This window comes from Amborella trichopoda, chromosome 5 (genome assembly GCF_054954075.1).
Source record: "Amborella trichopoda isolate Santa Cruz 75 chromosome 5, AtrichopodaSantaCruz75HAP2 v2.0, whole genome shotgun sequence".
Classification (NCBI taxonomy): Eukaryota; Viridiplantae; Streptophyta; class Magnoliopsida; order Amborellales; family Amborellaceae; genus Amborella; species Amborella trichopoda.
In genome coordinates this window covers 11,186,466-11,199,486 of record NC_142340.1, presented here as the reverse complement: position 1 = coordinate 11,199,486, position 13,021 = coordinate 11,186,466, and the positions used below count along the sequence as shown (strand labels likewise).

Genomic DNA, 13,021 nt, shown 5'->3' with positions numbered 1-13,021 from the left:
ACCAGAGACTGAAAAAATTTCATGTGCAAATAAATATTTTCTCCTGGAATATGCGGAGGTTAGGTGATCAAAGAAAAATAAGGATGTTGAGGCAGCTAGTGTTCACCCATAAACCGCAAATTTTACTCCTTCAATGAACAAAACTAGCTACCCTTGATGTGGCTTTGATCCGTTCTTTTTAGGGCAAAAGCCCTTGGGATTTTCTTTTCCCCCCCTTTAATAGCAGGTTGGGTGGTCTCTTGGCTGTTTGGGATCCCCATTTTTTACATGGAACTTGTATTTCTATTTCTTTGTGTTGTGTTTTAGTGCTTTTTTCCCCCTTGGGGTCTCCATGTGTATGGTGTGTTACAAATGTATCTTGCCCCAAGGACTTGAATGAAAGTAAGTGTTTTCTATAAGGAAGTATCCCAAATTATTCAGTAGTCCTAGGTGCCTTGGTGTGGAGCTGAAGATTATAATCAAACGAGTCAAACAATGGAAATATAATTGTGCCGACAATGAAAAAATTCAATAATTTTATCATATCCAATGCACTAAATGACCTCAACTTGATATGGACAACGTATACATGGAAAAATAATTCTTCAACATTACCTCAAATGTCCCATATTGACAAGGTTCTTGTTACAAATCAATGGGACTCAATCTTCCCAAAAATTGTAGACAAAGCTTTACCCCATTTAATCTCATATCATGTTACCCTATTAATTGATATAGAAGGTGATTGATTTGGACTTGTGCTTTTTCGTTTTTAATTAATGTGGACGAAGGATAGTTCATTGGAACGAGAAGTACGATCAATGTGAGAGAACACTTACATTCAAGGTTGGATAGGTCATGTGATAGCTAAAAAACTTAAAATCTTGAAGGAATGAAAGTGTGAGGTAAGGTTCAGGTTTAGAAATATAAGTAGTGAAATTCTAATGGTGACGAGAAATATTGAAAATTTCAATCAAATAAAACAAATTAATGGTGGTCTTCAGGAGGAACAGAAAAAAGATAGAGATACACATAGAGATATTATGGAGGGCTCAATGAGAAAAGAATAAATGTTATGTTACCAACGATCTAGATCCAAATGGATCAAAGAAAGGGATAACAACATGAAGTATTTTCATGTATTAGCTAGCTCTTAAAGAAGAACAAATAGTGTTTCTAGAATTTCGATCTCAGTGGTGGAAGAAGATGATTTGGAAGCGAAAGAAAATGCATTTGTTGATTTCTTTAAATAAACCTTCACCTCACAACTTCGACTTCCATGTTACCTTGAGAATATTCCCTTTCCCTTCTAGAAGAGCAATTTACTTTTGTCGGCAATCTTTGATTTGCCATGGGATACAACACCTTGGCCAAACATATTCCAAAATGATTTTTTTCAAGAGTCCTGAAATATAGTGACAGATAATATTTTGTCTTTCTTCTCTCAATTATATCATGATGGTGCGGTTAATAAAGCCTTTAATTCTACATTCATAGCTCTAGTCCCTAAAAATACTAGTTCTAGAAGCTATTCAAGATCTGAGGCCTATAAGTCTTTTATCCTCCACCTATAAAATACTAGCTAAGGTCTTAGCAAATAGGCTCAAAAGGGTAAATCATGAGGTAGTTGGGGGAACTCAAATTGCTTTCATTAAGGGAAGGCAAATCATAGATGGAGTTTTAGTAGATCATAGGAGCTCATCTATACTAACCATAAAAAATGCGAAGAGGGGAATTTTGCATAAACTAGATTTTCAAAAACCATATAATATGGTATAATAGGATTACTTGGATGAAATCATGACCTTGATGGGGTTTGGGAGCTGATGGAGAATGTGGATCAGATATTGTTTATCCTTAGCACATTTCTCAATTTTGCTCCATTGAAAGGCATGTGGATACTTTCGTGCAACCAGGGGGTTAGAGAAGGGGACCCACTATCCCCCTTCTTGTATACATTAGTTGGCGAAGCCTTCAGCCAGATGTTAGAGGGTGCGTTAAATGGAGGTTTGCTAAAAGGTTTGTCAATCACAAATGATGGAATGGATATTATTCACCGACAATATGCAGATAATACACTAATTTCACTTGAAGCTTCGAGTAAACAAATTGAGAACCTTTGGTTGTTTCTTAAGTGTTACGAAATAATATGCGGGGCTAAAATTAATATGGGAAAAACTAAGTTAACGGAGATAAATTGTTCATAAGTAGAACTCACAAATTGGGCGTCTCGTTTACAATGCTCTATTGAGACACTTCCTATTAAGCACGTGGGGATTCCCCTCACTAAAGGCAGATTACCTCCATCAAATTGAGATTCAATAATTCAGAGGTTCCAATACAAATTAAATACTTAGAAAAGTAGATATCTATCTTTCCGGGGTAGAGTAACCTTGATCAGAGCAATTACCTCCAATATACTAGCGTATTATTTCTCTATGTATAGGGCACCAATGTATTTGATCAAAATATTGGAAAGAATGATGATGAATTTTTATAGAGTGACTTAAGTGATACAACTAAATTCAATTTAATTAGTTGGGTAAAAGTTTGCTTACCAAAGAAGGAAGGAGGTCACTATTCAAAGATTAAGAGTAATGAATGCTGTCTTGTTCACAAAATGGTGGTCGAGGCTCAGTCAAAATGAATCCCAATTATGGCAGCAATTTGTGTTTGTGAAATATGGAGTTGACCCATATTGCCTCTTCCCAAAAAATAATATCTCAAACTGCTTCTGTCTCTATGGTCTGTAAAGGAATTAATTCAGTAAGGAACTTATTTATCTCACATGCTAGATTCTTAGGTGGTGATTGTTATAAAGTAAATTTTTGGTCTTCTAAATGGCTTGGCAATACACCCCTAAAGCTTCAATACTCTGATCGTTATAGCATAGTTATAAACAAAAGCATATCCATCTGTGATATGGTGAATGGTGAAGGAGAAAGAGCTGTTTGGGATATCACACTCAATATTAGGAGGGTAGATGGTGTTATCAAACACCAGTTTTTATCAGTTATTGAAGCTTTACATTCCTATTTCTATAACCCAAGACGAGAGGACAAATAATTTGAGAGCTAAACCCCAAATGCAACTTCACTATCAAATCCTTATATGCCCTTTTATCCATGGACAGATATGTAGAGAGCACAAATATGAAAGTTTGGTCCATCAAAGCACCCATGAGAGTTGAGGCTTTCTTATGAATCCTGGAGCAAGAACACTTTCAATCAAACAATTGAGGAAAAAGGGAGTAATAGTTATAAATGTCTGTATACTCTTCAAGCAGGATGCTGAAACCAACTTCCATCTGTTCCTTACTTGCCCGTATGTATTAGCCTTATGGGAATGGAGCAAAAATATGTTTTCTTGGCACTAGATTGTCAACGAAAGGTCTCAAGATTTCTTCTAGCATTGCCTAAATCCATCATTATCAAAAAGTAGCAAATAACTTTGGAGAATAACAATGGTAGCAATTTGCCGGAATTTATGGAAAGAGCAAAATGCGAGAATCTTCGAAGATAAAGCTAGGGATGTTCAACAAGTTATCTACTCTACTTTTGCCCATGTTGTACAATGGGCAAAAGCTCTGTCAGAATTCAAGGATGCTCCACAAGAGTTCTTTTTCATCAACTACAGAGACTTGTTGTCGAGGATGAAAGTCAGTACAAAAGAACTCAATTTAGTCCCCCCCTCAAATGGAGTGGTATAACCTCAATTTTGATAGAAGTATTAGGGGCGAGGCTCAAAAGAACAGGTTATAGAAGACTGTTGAGAGGTAGTGATGGAAGCATCATGTGGACATACAATGGGTCCTTGTAGATGTGTGATATCAATGAGGCTGAACTTCAAGCTTTGAAGGAAAGTGTAGTCAAACTCACAACAAATCAGAGATGCATTATGAGTTTGGGCACCATTGATGAATCAAATATCTATGTATCTTAAAGGAAAAGAGGTGTTGTATTAGCATGTTAATCGTGAAAGGACTGCAGCTAATGCACTAGCAAAGGAGGCCACCCTTATAGAAGGAATTAACAACAATTAGAATGCCTCTGCACTATTTAGTCATACCTATCTTTCCTACTCTACCTTCTTCTTTCTTCTCTTCCCACTTCTTATTCTGTCTCCTTTCCTCTTTCTCTTTTGTTTTGCTTCTCCAATCTCCTTCCTTCCTCTCTTTTTTTTCTTTTATTTTATTTTCTATAATCTTACACTCGCAGTGATTCTCACAATGGAATGCTTGCTTAAAGTTTAAAAACTATGTATGTATGTGAGTGTTTATATTGCATAACAATTAACCAAAAATCTAGGTTTTTATTAGGGAATATTACATTTTGGGAACACGACACAAATTTTTCTATATTAATAGGAAAGAACGCAATTACTAGCTACCAAATAATTTTTTTTTTTGAGAGACACTACCAAGTTGTTATATTTTTTACTAGTGTTTTAGATCTCAATGATGATCATAGGGAATCTTGATAATTCAACTTGTTGATCTGGATTAGATTTAATGGTGGCAATCTGAACCCCCTAAAAATCACCTGACACAATTATTTTATAGTTTTAATTGATTTTTTGACAATTAGCTAATTGGGATCTCCAATCTGGTGATCCGGATTGATACAATGAGTGGGCAATCCAAAACCCCAATCTGGGTTTTGAAAGAATATTTTTAAAAATTAGACACTTTGACCATTGTTTCTGACTTTAGATAAATGTGGTTGCTATTTTCTTCTCTTAAGAGCGATCTCTATGCCTTTTTTATAAATGGAAAGCATTCTATATCCCAATAGATATAAGGAATTCATATATACCACCACTCTCCTACCGTCTGATTTGAATAGATGACTAAGATGGCCCCAATCACATTGTTACTATTTTATTTTTAAATTTTTCTACAAATCATATTGATACCAAATTTGGGGTGTCCGATCCTCTCATAGGGTTGAACCTATGGAAAAAATACAAAAAAATAATCCTAAAGAATAAAATAACCAAAATAAATTTGAAATCTTTAGGGGAAGTTTGGTCATTTTGTTTTTTGAAGTGTTTTTTTTTTAGGTGCACCCCATTGACATGATGAAATACACCAAATTTCATGTTCATATGATTTGTGTGAAAAATTTAAAATGAAATACTCTAAGCCATAAAATCTTGATCAAATTGTTAGAGGTTCACATGTGACATTATGACTAAAGGTATCCTAGACATCCATTTAGATTGAATGGTTGGGAGAGAGAGGTATATATGAATTCCGTATGCCTAGTGGCATATAGAAAGCTTCTCTCTTTTACATTGTCACAACATATGGATTAAAATTCTCTCAACTTGAACTTGGATCAGCTTAAAGTTTTTGTGGCCTAGGGACTCAGACTCAACACATCAATGTGTGTTTGTTGAGAAGTGGTGGCTTGTGTGAGTGCGAGAAATGCATAAATCAAATTTGCATAGAGGGAGGGGGGGGACGGGGGGGGGGGGGGGGGCGTCATGAGGCTTAGTGACCCAGGTTGGCAATAGGAATGACTGAGCAATGTGTGTGGGGTGAGAAGGGGTGCATGTTTGAGAGAGAGAGAGAGAAAGAGAGTGAGAGAAAGAGAGAGTGAGAGAGAGAGAGATCAAATTTGGCAAAAGAAACAACCAATAGGAATTTTGATAAGAAAAACACCTAATGAGAGAGAGAGAGAGAGAGAGAGAGAGAGAGGTGCTAATCGAGTCAGGTTGAGAAGACCTGGAAACCACAACTGGTGAGTTGGGTATCGTCGAGTATATTCAGAAACGACATGTCCAGGGTTCAATTTGGACCTATTTGAAGTCAAGTATGGATCTAGGTCTATCTTGACCCGATATGATTGCGTGTGAATATGAGTTTATATAGGGGGTTAGACTTGGTGGTTCTACCCTACCTAGGTCCAAGTTGTAAGTCCAGTCCTGATCCAATGGACCTAGACTGGGCTGGGTTAGGAACCCATCACGTGGGGCCCACCCAAGCTATTTACAGCCTGAGTGTGTGTGTGTGTGAGAGAGAGAGATACGAAAATTGCAAAAAATATGTTCCCCAATCAAAGGCGATTAAGATACTATTAGTTGATAACCCATGGAGAGAAAGAGAACTGGGATATGGGATGTGGAGAAAAAGGGGGTGAAGATTTGGAGGCATAATGGATTTAGGACTTATGTTTTTATTAGGGCATTTTTTGAAAATTTTTGTTTTTTTATTGCCCAAGTGCCAAAATAGCCCTTATTATATAAGGGAATGATTTTATGTTACCATGTCATTATAATATAATGAAACTATACTTCTAGAAAATTATATTTGTAGTATTTGTATGACCCCAAATTTTACACATACACTCTTTTTATCCTAATAATTAATCACCAAAAAACTAAGAGTTAATTTGCACTGTAGATATGGTCAACATGAATCCCTTCCAACAATAAATCTAGACAATCCATTTGGAAGATCTAGGTCTTTACAAATTTAAAATCATTTTATTTCTTTTTAACATTGTTAATCTATTGATAATAAAGCTATCTAAATTTTTTTTGGAAGGGATTAAAAGCTATCTAAAAAAATTTGAAAATACACCGCTCGCCAGCGTTTAGAGAGTCGGCCTAGTCCACGTGGACTCGGCAGAGTTACTTGGCCTTAGGCTTGTTATGAGGCGATTATGATAAGGAATATGTAGTTTTTTGAAGCAGATAACAAGGAGAAGCAGTAAATTCCCTTTTAAATTCCCTTTTTTGGGAGGGTATCCTCAATTTTACATCAGGAAAGAAGAATATTTTTCCATTAACTGATCTTGTAATTTGCATACAACCTTTTGTTTCTCCTCTACAGATTTCAAATCTTCTTAAAAATTTGCTATCAACTTTTAAGGAAACTATCCTAATAAATACCTCTACAACAACAACTTACTAATTGAATTAATTCATAATAAGAAATTAACTCCTACTATTTAGGCTCTGATGCTTATTCCACCTTACCCAAACGAGCACCTAACATTCCTGCCCCTTTGGAATCAATCTTGTCCTCAAGGTTGAAAATGTAGATGGTTTTCTTTTAACTGATGCCAAACTTCCCATGTTGCATCAACGGTTAACTAGCTTGTGGTCGATGGCTACAACATGCTCAAGTTTGAATGTTCTATCTTCATTAATCTCAAGCAAGTTAGCTTACAAAACAACATGACCAACTAACTTCTTTTTGAGGAAGGATAATGGAACACTGGGTGGACATCAGATGTCGCAGGCAGTTGCAGTTTGTATGCCACCTTCCCAATTCGCTGAATGATGGGAAAGGGGCAATAACATCTCGAAGATAGCTTCATGGCATGTCGAACTGCCATAGTGGTCTGTCGATACGGATGTAAACAAAGATAAACTAGGTCATCAACCTCAAATTTGCTTTCTGAACGAGGACGGTCTGCTTGGATCCTTCATACGGTTTCAAGCTCCTTCCAAATTCTATTTTAGAAGCTAGAGAACTGCCTCTCGAGCTAACAAACTTCTATTCACAACATCAACATTAATAACTCTTGTGACATACAATATCATTGCAAGAGGTGGCTGGCCATAAACCACCTGCTATGGAGACATCCGGGTGGACATGTGAGTTGTGGTGTTGTACCTCCACTCTGCTCACGACAGTCACTTAGGCCAATATTTATGTTTGTCCCCAGTGACACATCGTAAATATGTCTTGAGACAATGATTAACCACTTCTGTTTGGCCGTCAGTTTGTTTGTGGATGATAAAACAAACTCATATGTAGCTGCGTCCCTTGCAACCGAAAGAATTATTGCCAAAACTGACTAATGAAGACATGATCACGGTCGTTGATATTTGACCTTGGCATCCCATGTAACTTGAAAATGTTATCTAAAAAGGCTTGGGCTACTGTTATAGCAGTATACGGGTCGAGACAATGAGATGAAATGGGCATATTTTTTCAATCAGTCGACCACCACATAAATGACACTCTTTTCAAAAGAGAACAACAACCCTTCTATAAAATCCATGGAGGTTTTAGTCCAAAATCGATATGGATTTGACAAGGACTGTAGTGTACTTGGGGTAGCGACAGTTTCCCCTTGTATCTTTGACACGTATGATACTCAGCAACAAACTTGCGCACTTTGTGTTGCATTCCTCACCAATAAAATGATGTTGCGACCCTCTTTTGTGTCTTATGCACTCCCAAATGTCCTCCTTCAGGGTTAGAGTGAAATTCTTACAACACTTGAAACTTCAGAGATGACTTAGTTCCTAGCACGAGCCGTCTCTTGTAATGCAACTCGCCCTAAGTTCAAGTGAAACCCGAGTGAGCAGTAGGATCACATGAGATGGCTGTAATAATGCCATGCAGCTCCATGTCTTCAGCCCAACCCTGCTTAACATTCTCAAACAAAAGGTGATGGCGAGAAGATATAGCCAAAATAGTAGCATTATTGATATCTTCTTTTTGGCGAGATAATGCATTAACAACCTTGTTTTTACTACCCTTTCGATACAAAATCTCATAGTCATATCCCATGAGTTTTGTGAGTCATTTTTGTTGAGCTAAAGTGACTACCCATTGTTCCAATATGAATTTCAAACTATGATGATCTATATGGATCTTAAAATGTCAGCCTAACAAATATGGTCTCCATTTGGTGACTGCATGTACAACTGCTAACATCTTCTTCTCATAGGTAGAGAAGCTTAGGTTGCATCCAGAAAGAGCTTTGCTTGTGAAGGCTATGGGTCGTCCCTCTTGCATTAGCACCCTTCTCAAACTCATGCTGGATACATCACACCCCACCACAAAGGTTTTAGAGAAATCTGGTAATGCGAGGACTGATGTGGTGGTCATGGCCACTTTGAGTGCTTCAAAGGCATATTCAGCCTCATGGGACCACATAAATGAATACTTTTTTAGCATATCAGTTAACGGCTTGTTGATTTTTTTATAATTCCCTCACAAATATTTGATAATATCCAGTCAAACAAAGGGACCCGTGTAAGGTCTTGAGCATCTTTGGCTTACGTCACTGAGTCATGTTGGCGATATTAGATGGATCAATTGTCACTCCATCACTTGAAATAATATGGCCAAGATAATTGATCTCACGACGTCCAGACAGTCACTTGGAGCACTTTACGAATAGTTTGTGTTCCTGTAATACATCAAGGGTGCAACTCACATGTATTAAGTGGTTTGACGAGCAGGAGCTATAGATCAAAATGTCATAAAAAAAATACTAGAATGAACTGGCGAAGATATGGTCGAATACCTCGTTCATAAGGCCCTGGAAAGTGGATGGTGCATTTGTCAACCCAAACAGCGTCATCAGAAACTCATAATGTCCTTCGTGAGTGCGGAACTCCGTCTTGTACACAACATCTACATGCACTTGGATTTGGTGGTAGCCGGACCTAAGATCTAACTTGGAGAAAAAACAAGCACCATATAGCTTGTCTAAGAGCTCATCCACTATCGGAATTGGATACCGATATTTGATGGTGAGTCAGTTCAAGGCACGATAGTCATACACATAAGCCAGGAACAATCCTTCTTTCCAACTATTAAGATCGGCAAGGATTATGGGCTTGTACTAGGTCGAACAATACCAACTTCAAGCATTTTATGCACAAGCTTTTCCATTTCATTCTTCTGCATATATGGGTACTGGTAAGGCTGCACATTTGCAGGTTGGTTCTCAAGAAGTAGGGGAATCCGATGGTCATGGGTCCATTCTGATGGTAGCCCTATAGGTTCTGCAAAGATATCTTCATCCTCAGACAAGAGTTCCTACAATTCTGGATCAACAAGCTTTAATTTTCAGTTGCAGCCAACGAGAAAAGCTAAGCCAACACTCATTTTGCCCCCTTGCTAATGAGCTTACCCATGCGAGATGGGTCAACAGGGCGTACTGCACCATTCTAAGCCCCACATAAGGCGTGTTTCTTTTCATCAAGGGTAAACTCTATCCGTGGTCGTGAGAATTCCTATATTATAGGGCCAAACATAACCAGCCACTGTACTCCCAAGATCAAATCACATCTTCCGCATGGTAGCCGTCTAACATCAGCCTGGAAAATGGTGCCCTACATCACTTATTTGAGATCCTTGCAGATCGCGTTGCTAATCAGTTTGCCACCGTCAGCTACGGATACATCCAAGGGCGGGGCAGCTTGCACTAGACAACCGGTTATCTTGGGAACTTCAAGGTCTAGAAAATTGTGTGTGCTTCTTGAATCTATAAGAACAACAATCTGTTGTCGTTTGATGAAACTCCACACTCTCATAGTTTAGGTTGAAGTTGACCCGGATATGGCATTCACGGAAAGAATTGGGTCCTTCTCGTTGTCAGTGGGGTCCTCTTCTTGCTCAATATCAGTCTTATCACCACTTTCATGGCTAGTTTTGGCGTCTATGACATCAAGTAAGTATATTTGCTGCCTTTTGCAGTGGTGGCCCGAGGTATACTTTTCGTCACAATTGTAGCATAGCCCCCCGATCCCTTCGCTCTTTCATCTTAGCTAGTGAGAATCGTTTGATCGGTGGAAGACCCGTTGTACTAGTGGTTCAGCTGGTATGACAGCCACTTTTGGGATGCCGGTGCTAACTAGTGGGGCATCAATTTTGACCATTCAAAACTATTGGCGCTGATTCAAGATATCAGTGTCCTCTTCTTGTAGTCACGCCAAACCAATAGCTTGCGTGACATTTGTAGGTCGAAACATATGCACTCCTGACCGAAGGTCTTCCCTAAGTCTGTTGACAAAAGAGCTGACATAGAAGTCATTGAGCAGTCCCATTGTCCTGTTTACTAGTTGCTTGAATTGTTCTTAGTAAGCACTAACAGTAGAAGTTTGTTTTAGCTTGCAAAGCGCACCAGCAAAATCTTTAAAGGGATTAGGCCCAAACCTTATGTACAAAGGCTTGACGAGCTATCTCCATGGTATCAGTCCGATGATCTTCTTGAACCATTGGTACCACTGGAGTGCTTTCTTTTCAAGATGGATGGAGGTCAGAGCTACTGTTTGGCCTTTCGGGGGTGTTGTTATATTTAAAAAACTACTCTGCCCTATCTACCCACCCACCCAAGGCTTCCTCTTCATCAAACATTGGAAATCAACTTTTCCATACCTTGTTGGGGTTGTTCCAGCAGCCATCATCATTTGCAGTGGTGTAGCCACATTTGAGTCCTCCATTTCATATTGATGATTGGCTAGAAAAGCCGACAATGTTTCATATTTAAGGTTGATGGCAGCCACCAACAGCCAAATTTCCTGGATTGCCTCATCGTGCTACTCATTGTTCTCTTTGATTTGTTTCAGCGCCATCTCAAGTCTCCTGGCCTCGTGTTGTCTAATTCCATCTGCCAAGATTCAAACCATAGGTTCAAGGTTTGCTCCGATACCAAATGAGAATAATCAAGCAGTTTTTTTTAGAATATAACAAGGAAAACTAGTAAATTCCCTCTTTCAGGAGGGTAACCTCATAGCAAGAAAGAAGTGAATTTTTCCATTAATTGATTTTGCAATATGCGTACAACCTTTTATTTGCCCTCTACAACTTTCAAATCTTCCTAAAAATCAGCTAGCAATTTTTAAGGAAACTATTGTAACAAATAGCTTTGCTACAACAACAACTTATTAATTGAATTAATTCAAAATAAGAAACTAACTACTAGCATTTAAGCTTTGATACTTATTCAACCTTACCTAAATGAGCATCTAACAGTGTATGTCAGTACAACTCCTCTTATCAGTGTTATGAGTCTCGTCTCAACCAAGGTACATGGGGCCGAGGTTTGCAACTCAAGCGAGTCCGAAAAACTCGTCAGAGTCATGCCTGAGTTAAGGAAAAGGCTCAAGGAAGTCCAAAAAATGAGGATTTTAAAAAGATACAATTGTAAACCTTTTGGTTTTTTGTTTTTTACTTTGAAGCGAAATTAATCGAACAAAAGAAAATTGAGCAAAAAAATGTGCATACATTGTCTCCAAAATAGATAGTGCTCTTCCACATATCTGCATTTTGGAGCCAGACGTATCAATTGTTTGGCTCAATTCGAAGCAATAAACCATTGTTTGGCTCGATTCGATGCAATAAACCCGGAGCTTCCATAGAGGACAATAAGCTTCAAAATGAACCTAATTTCATGAAATTTAGTTAAGAAAATGATGAGAAATCCAGCAAATGGCGGATCGCGTTGAAGAACACTATATTCTTCAACAGCCCCGAGATTTTGGAGCCAATTCTCTCAAGCTTTTTTCTCAAATCAAAGCAACATACCAGGGCTTCTGAACAGGACACAATAAGCTTCAAAACAAATATAGGTTCATGAAATTTAGTTTAGAAAATGACGAGAAATCAAGCAAATGGCAGATTGGGTTGAAGAACGTGGTATTCTTCAACAAACCCAAGATTTCTAAGCCAGATCTAGTAATTTTTTTTTCCCTATAATCAAACAAGTAAAATCATGTAAACTGAAGAGGATCAAATGAACATCACAATGGAAATGATTTCAAGAATTTTGGATGGCTACGCAATAAGAAATTCAGAAGATGACAGCAATGGTTCACAAACTTCGGGTTCATTGTAGGAAACTATCAAAGAAAAGATGGATCCAATCCAAATAAAAGTGTGGATTGAATGTTGGATCTCAAAACATATTACTAACAAATTGGTGCATTTTCTAGCTTTTTTATTTTAGCGTTCAAAAATCGCCAATCTAGATTATAAATTGGTGAACATAATGTTAATTCTAAGTAGAAACCAGTCATTTTGTTGAACATGTAAGAGATAATTGGTCATATTACATCAGCCAGGTATAAACAGCCAATTAGGAGCTGCATTGGGAAGCAACAAATCGTCATAGTGGCAAAGGCTATACTGGTTGGGTGATTGAAAACAAATTCTTTTTTTTTTAGCAATATTGATCGGGATCGGTAGGTGAACGATCCCCTCCACGAATATGTTTTTAAGAAAGCTACTTTATTTTAATTACTAATGACTAATTTACATAACCAATTCTGAGGATCACAACTCGTT

At 37.9% G+C, this 13,021-nt stretch overlaps 1 long non-coding RNA gene across 1 annotated transcript; it reads right to left on the bottom strand.

Annotated features, from left to right (window-relative positions):
* Nucleotides 1-6,738: 6,738 nt before the first annotated feature.
* On the bottom strand, nt 6,739-10,567 carry LOC148781954 (uncharacterized). The gene is made up of 2 exons (XR_016055988.1): nt 9,255-10,567; nt 6,739-9,137 (listed from the first exon to the last, which is right to left on the bottom strand). It is a non-coding gene; the product is annotated as an uncharacterized LOC148781954 (long non-coding RNA).
* Between the last annotated feature and the right edge of the window lie 2,454 nt (nt 10,568-13,021).